Source organism: Lathamus discolor, chromosome 2 (assembly GCF_037157495.1).
Source record: "Lathamus discolor isolate bLatDis1 chromosome 2, bLatDis1.hap1, whole genome shotgun sequence".
NCBI classification, from domain to species: Eukaryota; Metazoa; Chordata; class Aves; order Psittaciformes; family Psittacidae; genus Lathamus; species Lathamus discolor.
Genome location: NC_088885.1, coordinates 9,390,489 through 9,411,791, shown reverse-complemented (window position 1 = coordinate 9,411,791; position 21,303 = coordinate 9,390,489). Strand labels below are relative to the sequence as shown.

The following is a 21,303-nucleotide window of genomic DNA, read 5'->3' as shown; positions in this document are numbered from 1 at the left end:
AAATGCAATCGAATGTTGTGCTCAGTACACAGAAAACAAGAAAGTTTTGTGTAAAAGATACAGAACCTCCTATGGAAGATTCCATGCAGAAGAACAGGATTGAAAGGAATACATTCACACATGAATCAGTATGTCCAAGTTGCCCATAAAAAGGGATATTAGAAAACAGTTCCTAGATATTAGAACAATGGTGTTTTGTAGTATCAACCAAATAAGAGAGAGTAAACAACAAAAAACCAAGCCACCGTTACATAAAAACCAGAGCCAGTTAAATGTAAGAGAAGGATTACATTGTGTGAGATGAAAGTGGTCACCAACTAGATGACCCAGACTACCTTCTTCATTCTTGTTACCTTTACAGCGACTTGATAAACTATAAGGTAAGAGTCGCACTCACTGCATATCCTGATAAACATGTTATTTAAAACATTTCATTGCTAGTATTTTTGTTTCCAGAAAAGACTTCATTCACAAAGTACAAAACTGTTCGACCCTCATCTAGTTATAAAAGTATATAACCTAATACCAGATAATATAAAACAGCTTATCAACTCCTTTTCCTCCCATTTGGGAATATACACACTATACTGACAAATACCAGGAGGAAATCTGAATCAAAAGCAAACAGTTCAGCAACAATTTGTGTCCCAGTGCTGCAGCCTGGGTTCTGTGAGGTGTGAGACTTCAATAACCCATCTGCTTTTCAAGACCAGGTCGACAGATGTTCTAAACATCAGAACAAAAGAACCGCTATACAGTGGCAGCCCTTCTATACAGGGACACAAATCCAAAGTCAGCTTCCTTTCTTCCTTAAGGCCCAGCGCTGCATTCCGCTCTTCAGGTGACCTCTTCTTTAGCTGTCATTTCAGTTAAGTTCTGAAAAATAATTAAACCAAAAAGGACACATTGCTCTGTCACTAAACCTCTTGAGATCTGCACCGAAAGGCCTCTTTCCATAATCAGTGCATAGTGTTGACATACAGTTACAATTATATTTACTTGGGTTTTTACAAGGAGAGTGGTTATAAAACAAGTTTTTATCACTCTTCTGATGGGAAATCTGTATACAAACTGTCATGCGCTCTGGCTCAAAATAAGCTTATTATTTTTTACCATGCTATAACTAATTACAGGGGGTTTTAATAAGACTAGAATACTGCGTGTTGCACCTAGCTTTTTGGATATATTTTTTTCTGAGCTCAGGTAACAAAGTAGGTAATCTGCAATATACTGAAATCCTGAAAGCTAAATATCCACACTAAGAGCCAGATTTGCTTTATTTTTACACAGCTTTCATCTCTCAAGTGATTAAAAACCCAGAACTATTCAGACACTGGGTTTTGTTTAGTTTTTTTTAAGGGAGAGAAGGATCTAATCACTTTCCTGCATCATTTTCTTCAGTGCTTTGCCATAATCATCATCAATATAATTGTAATGCATTTACATAGAGTTTTCTTTCCATACAAGGAGCTCAATCACTTCACAAAGAATCCAAGACAAAAAGCTCTTCTACACTTTAGCTTGTAATAAGATGTGCTTTAGTTCCATAAGGAACTGTTAACATGTGAAATGAGTTCCATATGAAAATAATGTACTTGGCAAATGCCCTTTAAGATGTCACATACTCTTTATTTACTGATAATTCAGTTCTAGTGAGAGACGAAAATAATGTGATTTATTGCTCTGAAAATTATTCTGATTGGATTTTACTGATATTGGAAGAACCATATCCCTAACATGCTCTTTGAGAATGACAGCCAAACACACCGAAAAACCATACACGGAAGACTTAATTATGTTACCTCATACTAATTATGAGTACCCTGACTAGGAATCTTTATGCAGGAGGAAGTAGCAGAAGATTTAACTCTGGATAAGACTATTTTCTGCAATTATGCTTTCACAATGTAGAGTTTTTCTGCATACAGATTTGTACCCATTTAACTAAATCAATGCTGTAAAAGCTGCTGTCCTTTACCTTAGTGAGTTTTGACACTGATTTCCAAAGGTACAGAATTTAACTTCTAATTTTGAAAAAAATAATGAACATGTAATGTGGATGCATTTGTCTTTATCATAGCACTTTCCCCCCTCATTAAAGTTGAATGAATTGACTATCATATTGCTCAGACAACCACTGCTAAACCAGTGTGATGAAACATTAGTATCTGTGGGGCATTCTGAACTAACCTGCCCCCTGCTCGCCAAAACAGGAGTGCCCACTTTGTCACCCCGCTACCCAGGGCAGAGTGACCTCCAGCAGAGACAAACTCTCAGAAGGTGACTGGGAGGGCACGGTTAAGTCTTAATCCAGAAGAGGGATTTTTTCCAGTTAACAGCAGCTTCTACCTTTAGTTCTTTAGAAATTAAATACTAGGTACTGAAAATAAGCAAATATATAAAGTTCTGTCTACTTCATTGTTCTGACACAATAAGAAGCATTAAAGGCTTTGAGAAGAGTACAGAAATTGGGCATGCATGGAACACGCTTCCCCTATTGTGTCATTCAGCTCCCAGTGTTTAGTAACTGAACCAGAAGCTGCATCCAGGTTTTAATAATAGCTGCTATTTATTTCTCCATCAGTTTCTCTAATCCCTCTGAAACTCTTAATACTTTTCATTTCCCCCATATCTGTGGCTGTAAGCTGGTACAATTTAATTGCAGTCTGCACAAAAATTACTTCTTTTGCTCCAAACCTTCTGTGCAACAGTTTCATTTCACAGCCTCAGCTCTGGCAATGGGAAGGAAAAAAAAAAACATCCAACCCACAACATAAAAATAAATTGTTCCTAGTTGCCTTTTTTTTTTTGGTGGTAATTATGATTTTGCAGGTTTCTACTGTATTTTCTCTCAGTCATCTCTTTTCCAAGCTGAAGTTCTGGTCTATTTAGTCTCTTTGAATGGAAATGCTCCATACTACTGACAGTCCTTATTACCCATTTCTATACTTTTTCTTAACTCCAGTTGTATAAAATTGACTCTATACTTCCCCTCTACAGTAAACTTCATTTGATTCAGCTTTCATCTAACCCAGTAGCAAACAAAATTCTGAGATCAACAACCTAAAGTTCAACTCTAAATTACATTCACATGAAAAATCTTAACAACTGATGAAATGACTTAAAAGAAGCCAGGAAACAGCACACTTAGTGCTAACATGAATGGGGACAATAATATCATAGAATCACAAAAAGGTTTGGGTTGGAAGGCACCTTAAACTCATCCAGTTCCAACTCCCTGCCAAGGGCAAGGACACCTTACACTAGACCATGTCACCTAAGGCTCTGTCCAACCTGGCCTTAATGGGGAAATACCAGGCTTATCAGGTGAGAATCTGTCACTAGTGACAGGATGGTTCAGTCTTAATTAGGCTGAGTTTGAAGGAACTACTTCCATCTTACAACTCACCATAATGTTTTTACAATGAACAATAGGCTTCTGTATGCCAGGATGGTTCAGCAGACATAGGAACATTAAAAGAAAAAGTATACCTACCTAAATTACCTTACATTGTCTTTTTGGAAGTCTGGGTATAAACTACTGCTGTCTTGGACTCTGCGTAAGGGTTGTATTATTTTTAGGACTACTTTTTCCTTGACTGTCAGGTTTTTTGTTTTCTTCCAAAGAAATACAAGCAGACATTGAATTTAAAGCACACTGGAATGAAAATATCTCTCTAAGAAGTACGCATATTTTACCACGTAGCACCAGGCTCTGCATTTACAGAAAAAAAAAAAAGATGCAGCAGATAGAGAAAACTAGAAAATTTTTGAGAAAACATCTTTTTGTCTCAAGATAAACACTCATTAATAAAACAAATTTGTCACAGGAAACATGAGGTTTGGTAAACATGCTTGTTTCCAAATTCTCTGAAGCTGTTAAACTATCCCAGCTCATCATTCTGCAAGTGAGATATGTCATTGGGAGAGAATTTTCACTATTTAAGCATGAACTTCAACAATCACATCTGAAATAAAATACTTTAAGATAATTTAAATGAAAATGCTTTGGTTGATCCTAGCTAAGATTTAGGGACTTCTCTGAGAATTCTTCTTGTGTTAATTTAGGACAAAGATGTCTTTTAGAAAGCTGCGTAATTTTTCAGTACAAAATCTTCTCTCAACGCCAGACCTGCAGTAAAGGCACAATGTGTCAGTGAATACAGGTGCTCATCTCATTTACTCTTCTGAAAGCGACAGACAGTGAGTACAGTAGCCCTTTTATAGGAGTGGCGGCAGAGCTGAGCTAGAACTCCACAGATGCAGACAATCTGCTGCTCTGGATCTACCAGGTGATAGGGCCTCCAATCTTTCAATATCACAGGTGACCTCGGCGGCATACTGCCTAAATAAATGACTGGAAGCTGAAAACCAAGAAGTAAGTCATGATCTAATATACAACCTGCACGTACACTAAGAACAGAACAACACACCCATTAAAGATATAAAGACAGACAACGGTGATGTCATAGTCTACCATGCTTACTTCATTATATTTCTCTACATGATTACAATGAAAGGGAAGAGAATACTTAAGAGTATTTCAAGAGCTAAAACATACCTGCTTGCAGCATCTGTTTGCTGTCTGCAAGGCCCAATTCCTTCTGATGAATGTAACCAACAGAAAATAGCAATAAAACACTACGGAAACAAGCACTACATGCACCACTTTCAGTAAAACCACCACCGACATCTGTTGTTCACACAGGAAAAGTTATTGACAATTTTAATTTGGACTTAGAAAATAGCACTCAATTATTGCAGGGTAGTTGGTTCCTTAGGTTTGCTTTGTGGGGTTTTGGGTTTGTTTTCTTTTTAGAAAGACTGTATCAGCTATAAACTCCTAAGCTGTTGTACAATGGGGAATACACAGATTTTTAGTGATGTCTGAAAAGATCAGCAACTAATAATACTAATTTTTATCAACTGTCTTCACAGCTTAATTCTTACTGAAAAAATCCAATATAACAATAAAAATGCTAATTGAGAAAGTTTGGGGAGGATGCTGCAGACAACACAGCTACGTGCACAGGAAATCAATTCTGCAGATGATGTGGAAAAGATGGCTTATAAAGTCAACAAGATATTACTTAAGGCAAGAGAAACAATTAGACTATTAACACTGAAGATAAAGCAAACATTCTGCCATCAAATATAATGAAGCCAATTAAAAGTGAAATGAAAATTAAGATACGAATATGAGAACAAAAATCATACAAGACAGAAGGCCAGAGTTCACGGACTCAGAATCCAAACCAATGTGTTCAAACACACAGCACCTATAGAGAACCTGAATGGACTGCAGTTTATCATCTGGGGGGGCAGTTTGCACATGCTAAACCAAAAAGATCCATCCTCCTTCAGGCATGGATTGGTCTGCTTTTCTTAAGAATAAAAAGAGATTTTATAGGTACCAGATACAAAACTAAAAGGCAAGAATACAATTACAATGAGCGAGTGCTGGAAAACAGTAGGCTGTACAATAGTACAAGCTATGAGCGTGTATTGCTGTAGAAAACATTTTTCTGATACTATAGAAGCATGACAAGTGACAGATCCAATTCTGCCTACCCCACTAATCTAATTCATATAACCTAATGAAACAACAGGGGATTTATACTCACGCCAAGGCATTTTACACTATAACCAGACTTTCCTACTCAATACCATCACCAGTTGGACTGCACACAAACACTTCAGGCCCCTTGGTTCAGCAGGACTTTTGCAAGAGAACCAGGGTACTGAATGATCTCAAGACTGGTCAACAATGCCAACATGTTCCAAGTTATTTCTTTCTTATTTCTCCTCTTCCAAAACTCTGAAGATCCTCTGATTACCCCTCATCCTACTGTTTCTGGACAATCCCACCCATAACTAGACTATCAGATGATGCTGTCCTTACCCTTTGCTGCTGGCTCCCCTATGTCAATACTGACTTCTTGGCAATGTTTTCTTCACAGATGTCCTGCAGCAACTTCAGCCTAAAGGCTCTGTATGAGCTATCTGAATTTTCAATACTTTGTTAAACCACCCCACATTTGTGAAAACCTGAAACTCACTACATATTATCCTTTAAAATCTCTTCAAATTTACCTGGTGCCACAATACCTAAAACACGCATTGGCAGTTGAACAGTTTGCATGCCATTATTTACTACTCAGTGCTTATGACAGTCATCTCACCTTTACGTGGTGACATCTTTCTTTTCTCAGTTCATATCACAAGTATCTTATTTACTGTCTTAAACTAGTATGTGAATCATTTTCAGTAAGAACCAGTCTGCACATTAATTTCAACTAGCTTGAAGGCTTCATCTTTCAGGATATATTTGAATGCAAACAGAGGTTTAAATTTTGTTTTTAATACGCCATCATTTTGTTTTTAATAAGCCATTCCTATACGAGTGAGTATTCATTGTGCTCAGAAAAATATAATGAGACAATGCGGAGTCAGGAAAATTTCCAGAAATGAGGAGAGAGAAAAAATTAAATAAAAATAATAATAAAAAAAACCCCCACCAAAAAAAACCCCAAAAAACCCCAAACAACAGGACATCCTACAAACAAAGTTCCCTAATTGCAGAACATGCAATGCAAGGAAATAACTATACCCTCTCCCATTATTTAGGAGCATCCCTTGCTAATTTAGCCTTAGAACAAGTTGGGGCATTGTCTCTATAACGTCTGCATACGTCAACCTGCAATGTCGTATAAAATATCATTGCTTAATAATGAATTGCTGAACTGAGTGCTCAAGAGAAAAGGAACACGGATTTTCAGCATTCAGCTTTTGAATTCTGATTAGCCAGGCTATACACTTATTCTGTATGTTACAATGACCAGGTCTGCATAGGACTTTGGAAGTCAGAAGGCTTAAGAAGTGTGACAATGACCTTGCTGATCAGAATTCCATACAAATTGCCACAATCCCATTACCACTGACAGGATGCTAACCAGTAGGTGCAGAATTCTGAGCCAGCTGGAAATACCTAGCCAATACAGCGCAGTGATACACAAAGACACAATAAGAGGTCGTCAAAAGAGTATTGCCATATCAGCACACCACTGTACCAGGAGCACGGCCATGATGTAACAGTCCTCTCTTCCTGCTCATTCTGGAGCTGTCTGCGGCACAGCATTGTAGGCACCATTTCCAAAGAAAGAGTTTACTGCTAATAACCAAACAATTGTAAAGATAACAATGTTATAACACATAATGGTTTCAAGCATATATCCCATGACACTTAATTGGAGTTATACATTCATTTAAAACACAGCAAACATAATAACCAATGAACAGCTTGAGTACCTCTAGCAAATACTCTGGGAGAAGCACTTGCAAAGAAATCCCTTTAAGGACCACATCTGCTTTACTACAATGTAACAGGGGAATCTACACTCTTTTGCTTCTATAAGAATTAAAATACTGCAGAAGTTGTTAAATCTCAAATAGTCTTTTTGATTAACTCGCTGTGAACATAAAAAAAAACAAACCAACCCTGATCACTTTGCAAGAAAATGAGGCTAAAATTGACCCAACTTATACTAAACTCTAAAAGCAGATGCACGATTTATGGACAAAGCTCCAGGATCATCTGGTGCTACATGCACTGACCACATCTTTGTTGAGACACATGCACTTTTCTAAGCATTGCAAGGCACAAAACGTATTTCAGGGGATCTCTTGATCTCCTTAAAGACAGACACTTAAGTCAGTTTCTCAAATCGTAAGTCTGCTAGTTTCAAGCCATAAATCTGAAGTTTCCAAAATTTCACTCCACTATTCAAATCAGGGCCAAAATGAGAGTGGATATGAGTTTTCCACTGATTTCAATGCTATGAATGCTAGCAGTGGGAGCTGAAAGTCTTGCCTTTCACCCCTCCACTCCCAGTAGGAGACGCTGTCTCCAAGAAAATGCTGTATAGATACCTGCAAGGTATGATTTTCAACCAACTTAATTATATTGGACAAAAAACTGCATGGACACTCTTGTTTCAACTCCCACTAGGCTTACTTTAGTTTATTTAAGTTCTTTTTCTTAGGAACACATTTAAGGTGAACTGAGTAAGCTGCTTTCACATCACAAAACAGAGTCCATAAAGGGATTTGTAAAAGTTTACTTACACAGCACAGCTCGTGCTTTAAATAAACTTTCTCATGTGAACAATATTAAACTGCCACTTGTCTCCAAATTCCCCAAACAAATTTAAAAGCAAGGTACATTCTTTCCTCTCCAGCACAATCTCAGCCTCTACTGACGCAGTGATGCTACTTACAGACAATACCCTTTTACTCCTAGCATGCTCTTAAGGGATCCCTGGGTAAACTTACCCTTTTCTAACAAACTACAAGAGCACATAGCTGGAATTTTACAAACATTTCTAAAGCAGCCACCCACAGAGGAAATATTTGAAAGACAGAGTTCATGATGGCCCTGAAAAACCAGCAGTATATCACTTACCAAGAAAGAAGATATGAGTACTCACAATAGGCATACCCTAATGTAACTAAGCAGGAAAGATCCGTCACATATAATCACTGTTGAAAACAGATGTACATTTCATGCTTCCGATAGGATATATAGTCATAGCTATAGAACAAAAAGCAAGTTGGACAAAGCACTGAAGGGGTTATCAAGTTTCCAATACATAGAGCTCCATGATCTAACTGATTAAACCCTATGAAATACAGGAAGGTAAAACAACCACCATTTTCATTAAATGTTCTGAATTAGTCCCGTTACATGTGCTCTTTTGGACATACTAGCTAAGGAAGCACTAGAATGGCAATACTTAGTTTCCATCTGTCTGACTTTGTTTTCAAGAAAAATCAAATGCCATACATCACAGGGGACAGAACTAAAAGACATAAGCTAGAAAGGTGACATTAAGCAGGCTGTGTGCTCACTGGACCCCATTCACAATCTCAGAAGTAGCTGGATGCATTTGGTAAAAAGCGATTGACATTTATGTTTTCCTCAGTAGACCTAATTAGGTCTGACATACATCCATTCACACTCAAATAGGCACAGAAACCTTCAAGGCTGTTTTCCAATTATTCCCACCTAAACTGCCTCATTCTAAAAGGACTGGGAATCTCAACCTTCAAAAGAAGCTACAGGCGCTGCTCACACATCTTCTCTCAGCACCCAAACCTCTAACAAGAAAAATACTTATTATTTAAAACTCGTGGCTTTCAATACAGGAAAATTGTTTTTCCTACTCTCAGTCTCTTGAATTCCATTTTTATCTGTGATTGACAGAATTTTATTGACACAAATGGTACAAGTACCATTCTAGTATTGTAAAGTTTTAAATGCCCCAAAAGCCAGTCCTGTTCGTAACACTATTATTCATATAATAACATTAATAGCCATCTGAAAAGAGTAAAAGGTGCTAAAGGATGGAAAAGTAAATTTTTACACATGGAAGACATTCAGATAATACAACTTCCCCAAAGAGGCTAAGAAAGATTAAAGTTAAGATAAAGGTCACTTGAAAAGACACATTGCATTTAGCACTGTATCACAAGGGAGGCGGGAGAATCCAAACTCAAAACAGTCTCCTCTCTTTGCTTTTCTCATGAAAACAGCTTTTTAGCTGCTGGCTTTTTTGGCTGCCAGTCTTGTAAGCTATACATCTGCACAGGCTCTAGTTACCTCCACGTTGAGTGGGACCCCAGGAAAGTGCTCCGTTCAGCCATGGGGGTTTCTCTGTACAAGGTGAGACTTCAGAGTGTTCCAGGCTTGAACAGCATTTTGTCATCCACCTCCTCTACCACAGACTTCCTGCAAGGACTTCAGGATGCTAAAATAATACAGGAATAACACATGCCGCATTCAGCCTTCTACTTAAACCTAAACTTCAGAAGTATAAAGCTGCATATAAATGCATTCCTAATTTAGACTCTTCTGTGTCATACTTAGAGTTGCTTACTCTGGTAAGTACCACAGTATCTCACACTGTTCTCCAGCATCTTATTCTGCAACTCCAACATCATTTTAGGGTTTGGTGCCAATGCTAGCAAATTTCAACCCTTAAACTCATTCACTTCATGTTTCCTCTCTCACAGGAGCCTGGCTATTTACCTCTATTCTCTAAGGAAGCTCATAGCATGAATGACAAAATGTCAGGAATAATTAGGAGAACCAGTTTTATGCCTCTAAAGAACAAAATGTTGTCTTTGTTCTCTCAGGCAAGGCGCTGTCTTCTCTAAATAAAAAGAATGGCTTTTGGCATCCATTAAGTAAATTCAAGCCAGCGTATCATTTAGAAACAACCTGTATTTATTCCTGCATCTTGCTCCAATTCTTTCCTCCGTTTTATGACATTACCTTCTGCACCCTCTATAGTCACAGTCTACTGTGAGTGGCAGCAGAATAACTACTAGATTCAAACCTCTTATTCCCTTCTCTAGGGAAATCACCCACATTTTTTGCTGCTCCAGACTATTCAGCAATTTATGATATAGCAGTCCAGAAAATACTCTTCCCCAGCCTCTTCCTTGCTTCCTTACCATTGTGATGTATTTTATTTCTATGAAACAGTTATTAACTGCCAAGCACTGGAATTGGACATGCGTATTCAGGACCATCAAAACAGTACAAGCACAGCTGCTTCTTGATGCAATATGCCAAGGAAAACATCTCAGTGCCATACCCTTTTCCTAAGTGCTACAGTCTTCTAGGTTAGTAGCTCAAGCTTCAAGTATAAAGCAACTAACACACCACCACCCCTCACCCCCCCCAACCAAATTAAAAACTACCCACAGGTATATCGCAAGAATTCCATTTGTTTCCAAGCCCCAGCTTGTGTGCCAAGATGTGTTGCGGAGCCACTGCTCTGCTGCACGCCACCCTTGAAGTGTTGACATGTTTTGACAATGCTGCCACCAATTCTGATTTGTGAAGCTGAAGAGAGAGTGGATATTGACCTCAGCCATCTGCCCATGCAGCAGTTGCACACAGACTCCATAACCAATGTACCTCAAATCACCAGGTATCATGTAATTTGATGCATACTTTCTCCCTGAAAATAATAATGACTGTGTAAGTTACACTGGCAACAAGCTTTGTTGCTATAGTGATATGCACGACAATTAAGTGAATTAATTCTGTCATTATAATATAGGGTAAACAATAGAGAAACTCTTTGTAGATGCATTCTCTTACTGATTTTTACCCTCAGAAACACATATTCCGAGTTGGGGGGACAGGGGGAGAGAAATAGGAGCTATTTTCTGAAGAAGCTTCTCAAAAATCTAAATTCCCTTTTGGACATCGGGAAAAGAGCAGATTCTGGAAACTCCTGTAACAGTCTCTGGGAGACACTTATTAATACAAAAGATCACCTGTAAAAACTAACGGAATAAGAGGAATTGTAAGTGTCCAGATTTTTTTTCAAGGTAATCGCTTTGAAACCTCTAGAAACTCAAATGACCATTAGCAGCACTATGGAAACTGATGAAATCAGATCACAGACACAGATTCCTGTGTGGCAGATTCACAGCAATTGCTACACACAGTTTTCACTCCTTATTTCGGAGTTTATGGACCTTCATTCCTCATAACCCTTTTCCCATACTTGTGTACTCCCAATGCCATCTGTGATTTTGCTAAAAATCATGTTTGGATAAGTATCATTACTGCAAAAGAAAGCATCAGTAATCTACAGAATGTAAACTTCAAACCACAAGACTAAGTCCTGCTTGTCTGAACAGCCCAATTGAATCTAGCATAATTACCTGAGTAAGTCTGCAGAAATGGCCTCACTGCCTCTATATATATGATATATATATGTGTGCATATATATATGCACATCACAATCTCCTATGCTTTTGTACACCTAGGTTTTGTACATCTAGTCCTTTCCTCTGCCCCTAAGTAGAATCAGGTCTCTACATAATTCCTCTTCACCTACCCCTGACAAAGCAAAAGGTAGATGAAGTGACAGGGACTCCATCATCTTCTCAAAAAAAGTATTCCAGTGCTTTCTCCTGCTACCTATACTTTTTCCCCCCCCAGTATCTAACTTGAGCCTTCTTTGCTGCAGTTGAAATTCATTTCTTAACCAGCTGCAACAGAACTGCTGCCTATTTCCAAGATCTGTTACATATGCTCTTGGGGAAGCTATGAATGGGACAAATCTTTTGTACAGACAGACTGTCAGCTGCAAAGGGTCTTCCACTGAATGCAACAGCAGGCTTTCCTTCCTAAATGCTCCTCTTTTGATAGGCTCCTCCACTCGAGAAAAGTAACAAAATTCTTTTTACCTACTGATTCTATCACAAGACGTGTATTTTCCATATGTATTTCCCATTGGGAGAAGAGAAGATTAAACAACAAAGAATCAGACTACAAAATTTATAAACTCTCACAAAACATCACTAGCTCTTCCTCCGCATTCCTAAATTTAGATTTCCTCTCTGCTGTTCTAATTTACATTATTTGGGCTATACAATGGCATTATTTTAGACTTCAGTCCCTTTGTTAGTACTCTGATGCCTTACATTTATTCAGTTCCAACTCTGTTCTCAAAGGAAACTGGCTATTTATTTCAGCAAATGTATTCAGCAAATATAAATCTGGGTGAGAAACAGAATAGTTGGATATAATGTTGTGTAAGTTCAGCATAACTATTCACTCTGATGTCTAAATTTAAGCCTTTTCTTCCTTGTGGGATTCACAATTATAATATTTATTGATAAATAAGGATAGAATCCATGGAAATAATTTTAAAGCTTTTGATAGCACAGAGTAACCAGCACTAAATTCAGCACGCTGTGCAGTATATTCTTACTGTAGTAAGTTCTTCTTGCTGCCTAGGAACCATAACCAAGCTCTACAGGGTTTGTTTGGTTTGTTTTGCTTTATTTTATTTTAAAAGTATACAACAAAACATAAGGAGGAAGTAGAGTTCTCTGAACTTCTGAACCACACTGCAAGAGGTCTGGAATCGGCTTCCCATTTTCAAAGACCTCCTTTGTGACATGAGACCATCCACTTGACACTCCATACTGCAGTACCCGGGATATACCAATTCCTTTCTTTTCCCACAATCTGTCCTGTCTACTTAAATAGTAAGCAAAAGTAGTGTCTCATGTGATAGGCTAAATGTTTTAGATTTACAGATTCAGAGGCCAGAACAGATCACAGTGACAATCTAATTTAGCCTCTTGTATAAAGGATAGCCTGAAATTCATTCTTGTTTCAAGTTAAGTATGACTTGCAACTGCTTTACGCTGATGAAGAATCCACCTTTCTCTAGGTACAGCGTTCAAATGGCTGGTTATTCCTCCACATGTTAAAAAACCTGTACCTAATTCCAGTATGAATCTGTCTGGCTCCTATGTCCAACCTCTGGGTCTTGTTATGCCTTTGTCTGCCTGATAAAACATAGCTACTGCAATACCAATAATAAACCACACTATGAGTTATCTAAACAGCATTCCTCCTTAACTGCACCCCTAGGACAGCTCTGACACTACCTTACTGGAGCTAGCTGACACAAAGCTTTTGGCAACAAGTATGCAATAAAACATCTGTTGTGACACCCCTTCTAAGCACCCTCTCTCCCATACCATATGGCCATCTCCACTGAGCGGTACTGCAAGGCCACAACCCAGCTCTCATCACTCCCCGTCCTCCCTGGGGAAGGCAGACACTGACTGATAATTGCACATGAACTTCACACTCCATCAGCAGGAAAAACAGCCTGCTGCAGTGAAAGGAGATGCGCAGAGCACGTTCGTGTTACAACACACTCTACCCATGTCATCGCTGCCAGAAAACCCTCCTTGTGGAAGTGCAGCATACTCTCAAATAAGGGATCTATTTCCAGAATTGCTGTTGCTCCTCCTCAATGCTTTGCTTGTCACAGTCAAATCAAGCTGTTAAGCATAAAAGCAAATAAATCCCACACATACATACAAGATTTCATTGACATACTAGTGCCCTTCTGCTATGGAAGCAGAAGAGTACTCGTCTTTCATATATACCTTCATAGCTTACATAATTATGAATTATATTTGTGGGAAGAAAAAAAGAGAAATAGGCAGCATTCTGCCTCTCCTGACGGCCTCTGCTGTGCCTCCAAACAGATCCACAGACACCCTTAAGGACATTGTCAGAGAAGTCAAAGCTTTTCTAGATGATGAAATCTTGAGACCCCAGTACTTTGTAGCATCAATGTATTTTCCTTTTGCTGCAAAACGAACTTCTTTGTGTCAGACACGCAGATAGCTTTTACCACTAAAGCCACTAAGCAATTTGGTCAAAACTGTATGTATAAATATCATGGAATGCCACTATTATTGCTGTGTTGTCCAGGAACAATGTTGACTGGATAATTCTGAGGAAAGCATGGATGTGAAAAGAGGAGCTAAAGTAAAAGAAAAAAAGAAAAAAAAAAAGAAACTAAAACAAAGCAGAATCCACACCAGCAGTCACAACCACAAAATAAATTAATTGTGAGGGGACAGGTTCTGCTCCTACTGAATTCACTGGCTGGCTTCCCATTTATTTCAATTGGCCTGATAAACACTTGCATCCCTCCAGCTTCTGTCCTGCCAGAAAGAAAGGCTGGCAGACAATCCATCAACATGAGCTACAAAGAATCAGCACCAGCACTGACAAAATTCGACTACCATTCAAAATAAAATTCAAAGCTAGGAAGTGACAGGAAAAGCCTTCCAGCAGCTTCAACTGCAATTGGATGTACAGCAAGGGCTTTAATTTAAAAGCAATCCAAGAGCTACAGCGTGTACTCTGTGTGTAAAATTTAACTGAATGTTCCTGTAGCACCTTCAAATTCTCAATTCTCTTTTTAATTATGCAAAGGCAGTACTACACAAACACTGTTAATCATATTCCTCGCATTTAAGGTCAGAGTTGGACGGAAAGGAGAACCTGTTTCCGTAAATTACTTATATGTAACCTAGTACAGCTATAAATTACAGACAGATGCAAGCCAAAAAAGCTTACAAACCAGTTATCCTTTGCTGTGATCAGGTATAGTTGCTTGGGTGGAAACAACAACTGGCAGTCCTTTTCAATCCTGAAATTATTTGGCAATAATTAGATTAGTTAATCTTGCTGGACACACTGCAAATTTCCCTCTCTCTGAAGGGACGGAAAATGTTCTTTAACATACCAAAAACCAGGTGCATACACCAGAGGTCTCTCCTATTGATTTACTATATTTTGCACTGGTAAACTCTGATACTGGCTTGTTGCACTGGTTGGTTGGTTGTGGGTTGTTTTTTGGTTGGGGGTGTGTTCCCCCTCCTCTCCTTTTATCCACATTTTTCAACAGCAGCACATTGAGACCAGCATAGATTACTGTCATTATGTCACATAGAAATAAATCTTTTCAATTTCTAGTTAGTAATTTCCCTGGACAAAGCATTAATTAAGGGCACTCTTCTTTAAGGCCCTAATCCCTCAGGTTACATCCAAACTTAAACTCACTAGAAGCAAAAGCTGCCAAGAACTGACTTATAAAGGTAAATCTGCAAGCCCTTTTACTTGTTTCCAGGTGGTTTGTTTGCTTGGGGTTATTTTTAGTTTATTTGTTTAGGTTGGCTTTTTTTTTTTTCCTTTTTGAGACGTTGAGTTTAGGTTTTACTCTTGATACTGCTATTTTCCACATAGATTGAGCTTTGATTAATGTCTCAGAATGTTCAAATCTAAAGCAAATCCACAAGTATGCCTGGGATTTGTTACTTTGGATTTCGAAAAATCTTAAACCTCTTCATATTACATTTTCTCCTGTGTAAATGAAGTGCTTGGTTTCTTTGCTTCTTATTCAATTTCTCCATAAATCAGAGTTGGATGAGCTCTACAAAGTGGAAAAATGTAAGTCTCTTCAGTTTTCCACTTCCAAGAAGTAAGACTAGCTTTCATATATGCATATACACAGAGATTTGAGATATAACATCATGTTAAGGCTGTTGTGAAACTGTTAAAATATCTTAAGAGCTGATCACAGACATGCAAATGAAATGCAGTAATGAAAACAAAACTAACGCCTGAAAGTCCACTATTTTCCTTCATTTCTTATACCTTCTAAGATTAATATTTTGCTCTTTAACAAGTTTAAACAGTTTCCAGCTGTCCCGCACACGTTTAATTGGATACAAGCAACATGAACATTTTGATATCTGGAATAAGTGTATTTCTCACTTCCTTATCTGATGTGAAATCACAGGAGGAAAACACAAACAAGCCAAAGAAACAGAGGCTACAGGGGGCCAGGTAATGTACCTCCTAGCTTCAAGGCTCAACCTGCTACACCTAAGTGACTCCTCATACAACTCTGTGCACTCAGTGTAAGCAAGCTGCTCTTAAAAGCCTCAACCAAGAGAAAATAACAAGACATTCCAACAGGAATTTATAAGAGCACTGTACTATCTGTGCAAGCGATAATGAATGGAAGTTTTTGTCTCAGAAGCTCCAATGACATCTTTATTGCTCTTATACTGGGGGGGGGGGTGGGGGGGGGGTGTGTGCGATTGATTGTTTTTTTGTCTTTGGGTTTGGGGGTGTTTGTTCGTTTTTTAAGATCACTTCAGTCCCCTCCACCATTATATTTCCATCCAGAGAGTCAGTTATGTCTTACTAGTGACTGCAAGATAAGCAACTGTCAGTGCACTGACAGTGCACAAGACAAGAATCCACTACTCATACAAACAGCAACTGGCTTCGATGTCAGCTTATTTCAAAAGGAAGCTCTGTGTGTGCATACGAAAACAAGTAAATGTATTTTCATTTCCTATTAGCTCAAATTGCTGCACCATTTCACATAACACATCTCCATAAAGTAGTAAAAAACACCTCACAACATAAAGAACTCCAAAAGCTTTCAGTGTGTAAACGCAAAGATCTAACAGAAATGGGTGAGGTTAATAATGATTATGTCTGCTAACTGCCCCCTGTAATACTTGATTCATAAGCACCTGTAAGTAATCTATACAATAATGCTCATGGAAAGACTGTTGACCTAGCACAGAGAGTAGCAAGCAGCAGAGTCCAAGACTGAATATTTACAGCTACTTCAAACACAACCTAAGGCATCCCAGGTAACTCAACTAAATGATTGGTGTTACTACTTATTTGAAATGAAGAGCAGGAGCTGGTCAGCCACATTCACGTAAAAAAAAGGCATTTTAAACTAATTTCAATTTCAAAGATAAAAACAGCATAATAGCCACATGGAAGTGCTTGCTAACCTCACTGAGGAACTGCTGAAGTAGTCTTAAGAACCGACACCCCTGCTAACATTTTTCAACTTCGGTGAACTCAATCACAGCTTTTGAGCGATCTAATTCACCCAAGAACTTGACTGGTCTGACACAACAGCAATGGCACAAAACCTGTAAAATTACAGAGCTATCCAATAGCCTGGGACTGCACCCATTTCCATAAGCCTTTAATGTTTAACAGCTACAAAGGCCACGAGGTTCATTTCCTAACCCTATGACTGTCCTGATTTTACTATAGAATTTTGGGTATTAGACAACAAGATAATGCATCACGGAGACCACACAGAGCTCTAGTGAAGGGGCATTTAGGTGGTTTTTGGCATTTCTACCAGGCTGGAGGTCATTCAGTGAGTGGCAAATATTTCACCATTTTACAAATAATTTTCAATCCTTCGTGTTAGAAGAAAGAGAACATTAAGGAAGAGCTTCAAGCCCCGGGCATTTAAAAAGGAATGTGGCAATATAATCCTCTCTGAGATAACCTGCTTACAGTCAGTAACACTGCCAGCAAAAGACACATATAGTAAAGCAAGAGACAATCAAGCCTGCAGAATGATGGAAGATCATTCACAACATATTGTTACTTCCTCTTGTTCTCTTTGCTTTAAATTCAATGCAGAATTTTATAGTCCCCTTGCACAAAGGAACAGCTATATATTTCCACATAACTCTTTGTCCTATTTGTTGTGGCATTGTCTCACATGACATATAGATGACCTTGCTTCAGTGAGATGAAGCTACACACCCACTTCTCAGCAGACTGAGTCTTAATCACTAGCTCTTGATGCAGCACAGTTCAGGAGTGCATTTGGTCACAGGACTTGGGCAGAGAGGAATACTGACAGGCAGAACCAGCTCTCACTGGTAGCACAGGCTCCCTGTCAGTCATAGGAAGCTCAACTCCAACAAACCCTCTGCAAAGCACAGAAGAGAGCAGAAGGACCAGATTTGCTGGTTCTTTGTAGTCCCTCCACCTCAACAAGACAAGACACAACACTCATATTGAGAGCTGTTGGATTATAAACTGAGGAAGACATCCTCCTTCTGCATCACTCCACTTGATAAAACCAATCATGAGCTACATCTGGAGGTAAGTGAGAATCCAGGCCATGTTATGGCACACAACGTAAAACATTGCTGTGAGAAAACACAGCGCAATAAACCAGCACTCTGCCCTTCTGAAAGTCTCAAGTGGTATTCCAGGACAACTTCATTAGAGGATGCTACAGACCTTACACTGTTAATCAGACACAAGCATCACAAGCATAGCACACTCAGCTCCTACAGTTCGGGGTATTAAAATAATAAATTAGAAACACTTGTGTCTCTGCAGAAATGCCTGCAGCACAGCCTGAGACAATCAGCAGGAGGCAATGATAGTGCAAGAAAAGGGTATAAACAGCAGGAGGTTAATATCTAGCCTATAGCAGGATACTCCAGAAGAAACAAAGCTACTCTTGTCATGATTCACAGGCCCCTAGTGTGACATCATTACGAGCCTTCTACAACAGCTGTGTCAGAGCTTTGGTCCGTGAAGCTTCTGCCTGATCCTTTCACATCAGCATCATACAGACTTCATGGTGAACCCCTGTAAGACTTTTAAAGTTTCATTTCATGAGAAAATAAGAATATATTTGTTTCAGTATGCAATACTCTATTTAGAGCTTAACCTCACTTCAACTTCTACCTTGTTACCCATTCCAAAACTACATTAGGCAAATCAACACAGTTCTGAAGCCCACAGCACAGTGTTCTGACTGTAGCACAGTGATTTTCAACTACGCTCCAGCTGTTTGACTGAATAACGTTCAACATCCCTGAGCACATTAGTTAGCACAGCAGTTCTCAAATATCTACTGCTTGGACTTCCATCAGGTGCAATATAGGGAAATGTGCAATCTAAACAGGAACTCGCCCTAACTACACTGACTAAAATTACCAAAATGCACATGGACCTGAAATTACAATTTAGGTACCTAATACTAGGTTCCAAACCTATGTTTTATTCTTTTGCATATAAATATCAGCACCATTTCTGAACACCTTCAAAAAGAAATATAAAGTAACTAACAACCTCTAAACATAGCTGACAAATCCTTTCCATTCTCCTCACCATAAGGTGCCAACTGTGTTTGCACATATGGTGGAGATGCTTTAGAGAGCATCCAGAAACATAATATACATTGCTAATGTACATTTATGCTATTGAAGGCAAGGAAACAAGGCCCGTAGTACTCCAATGTCCTCACAAGGGATTGTTTCGAAACCTCACATCAAGCCTCTACAGAGCACCACGTTCTACACAGATTAGCTCTGTATTATTTGGACACTTAAATACATATCCCATTGAAGCAAACAAATGAAGGAACTGCTGATAATTCCTCATGAAGAATTTGGGAGCCTCACTTCACCCACTCAACTTTGAAAGCCGTATTTCTGAGTTACCCAAGTAGGATACCAGATTTTAAACTATGAAATTGCCAAATCTGCTCAGCCTTGCAGACTTTGAGCAGGCTAAACCAATTGGAAATGCTGGTAATGAATGTCTGGAATGACAACAAGGATCCTGATGCAGTACCACTTGGTATTTCATAGCCACAATATCCTGTGTAACCAAGTCAACTCATATACTTGTAGCAGCTATTTTTTCAGATGAAGCAGGACTCCTGACACTCAGCTGAAGCCTCTGGTCTGAGAAGGCTGTGAGTCATTTGGAAACTGTGAAAAAACACCCAAATCTTCACCTCCAACCAGACATAACCCAAGGAGGGGGGGGGGGGGAACCCCAAACAGACAGCTGGTGGAAACTGGGGATATATATAGTAACCCTAACATCATACAAATGCCTATCAAAAGCAGATGGCTTAGAATATAAATAGTGATGTCGGCTCTTACCCAGGGATAAACTCTTAAGGCACATTTTTTGTCTCACCTTAGTACATACTAAGTAATTAGTCCTCATTTCATACAAGAGCACATCATGCTGCAATAAATCAAACATCACCTATGATTATCTCACCTCCGTGCTCATCCCTTCTTTCTACCCAAAGCAATGATGCATCTCAAAATACACACCAAGAGACAAAGATACATTTCTGGCAGGGACAAGGTGAATACAGCTTTACCTATTACTAGCTCTGAACACAACCTGAAAAAAAAATTTTAAAAATTAGAGCAAAATACAATTTTATATATATATATATATATACATACATACAGGAAAGAGTTTAAACATGTTCTTAGACTGCTGGCTGTAAAAAGATATTGAACTGTTAAAAGCATATATTCTGTTATAACTCTTCCCTTCCTCCAGATCTTGCTAGTGAATAAACAACACAGACCTCACCACAGCAGCTTAAGTTGCAGTGACAGAGCTGCAGAAAAGAGCAGCGCAAGTCAGAATTCAGCTACTATGCCAAAATGCTTTTTTACGCAGCTTTGAAGTCACATTATAGAAAGACAGAAATATTTACTGTTTATAATGATATAACTGAATAGCAAATCAGGCCGTACTGTACTAGATACTGCAATGACATAGGGAATAAGAGGTACCTATTCCAAACAGTCTACTAAACAGTCTTCCTAAAATCATAGGATGGTTTGGGTTGGAAGGGACTTTAAAGCTCATCCAGTTCCAACCCCTGCCACAGGCAGGGACACCTTCCACTAAACCAGGTTGCTCCAAGCCCTGTCTATCCTGGCCTTGAACACTGCCAGGGATGGGGCAGCCTCAGCTTCCCCTGTGCCAGGGCCTCATCACAGATTAACAACCTTTTTCCTAATACCTAATCTCAATCTCCCCTCTGTCAGTTTAAAGCCATTCCCCCTTGTGATGTCAGTATATGCCCTTCTAAAAAGGGTCCCTCTCCAGATTTCTTGTCAGCCCCCTAATTTAGGCATGGGGAGCTGTTCTGAGGTCTCCCTTTAAGGAGCCTTCTCCAGGCTGACTCAGCCCAGCTCTCAGCCTGGCTCCAGAGCACAGCTGCTCCAGCTCTTGCAGCATCTCTGTGGCCTCCTCTGGGCTCACTCTGACAGCTCCATGTC

At 39.0% G+C, this 21,303-nt stretch overlaps 1 protein-coding gene across 2 annotated transcripts in view; it reads right to left on the bottom strand.

Moving 5' to 3' along the window:
- Positions 1 to 21,303, bottom strand: part of TPK1 (thiamin pyrophosphokinase 1) — a 285,344-nt gene that overhangs the window by 262,626 nt on the left and 1,415 nt on the right. The window lies entirely within an intron of this gene.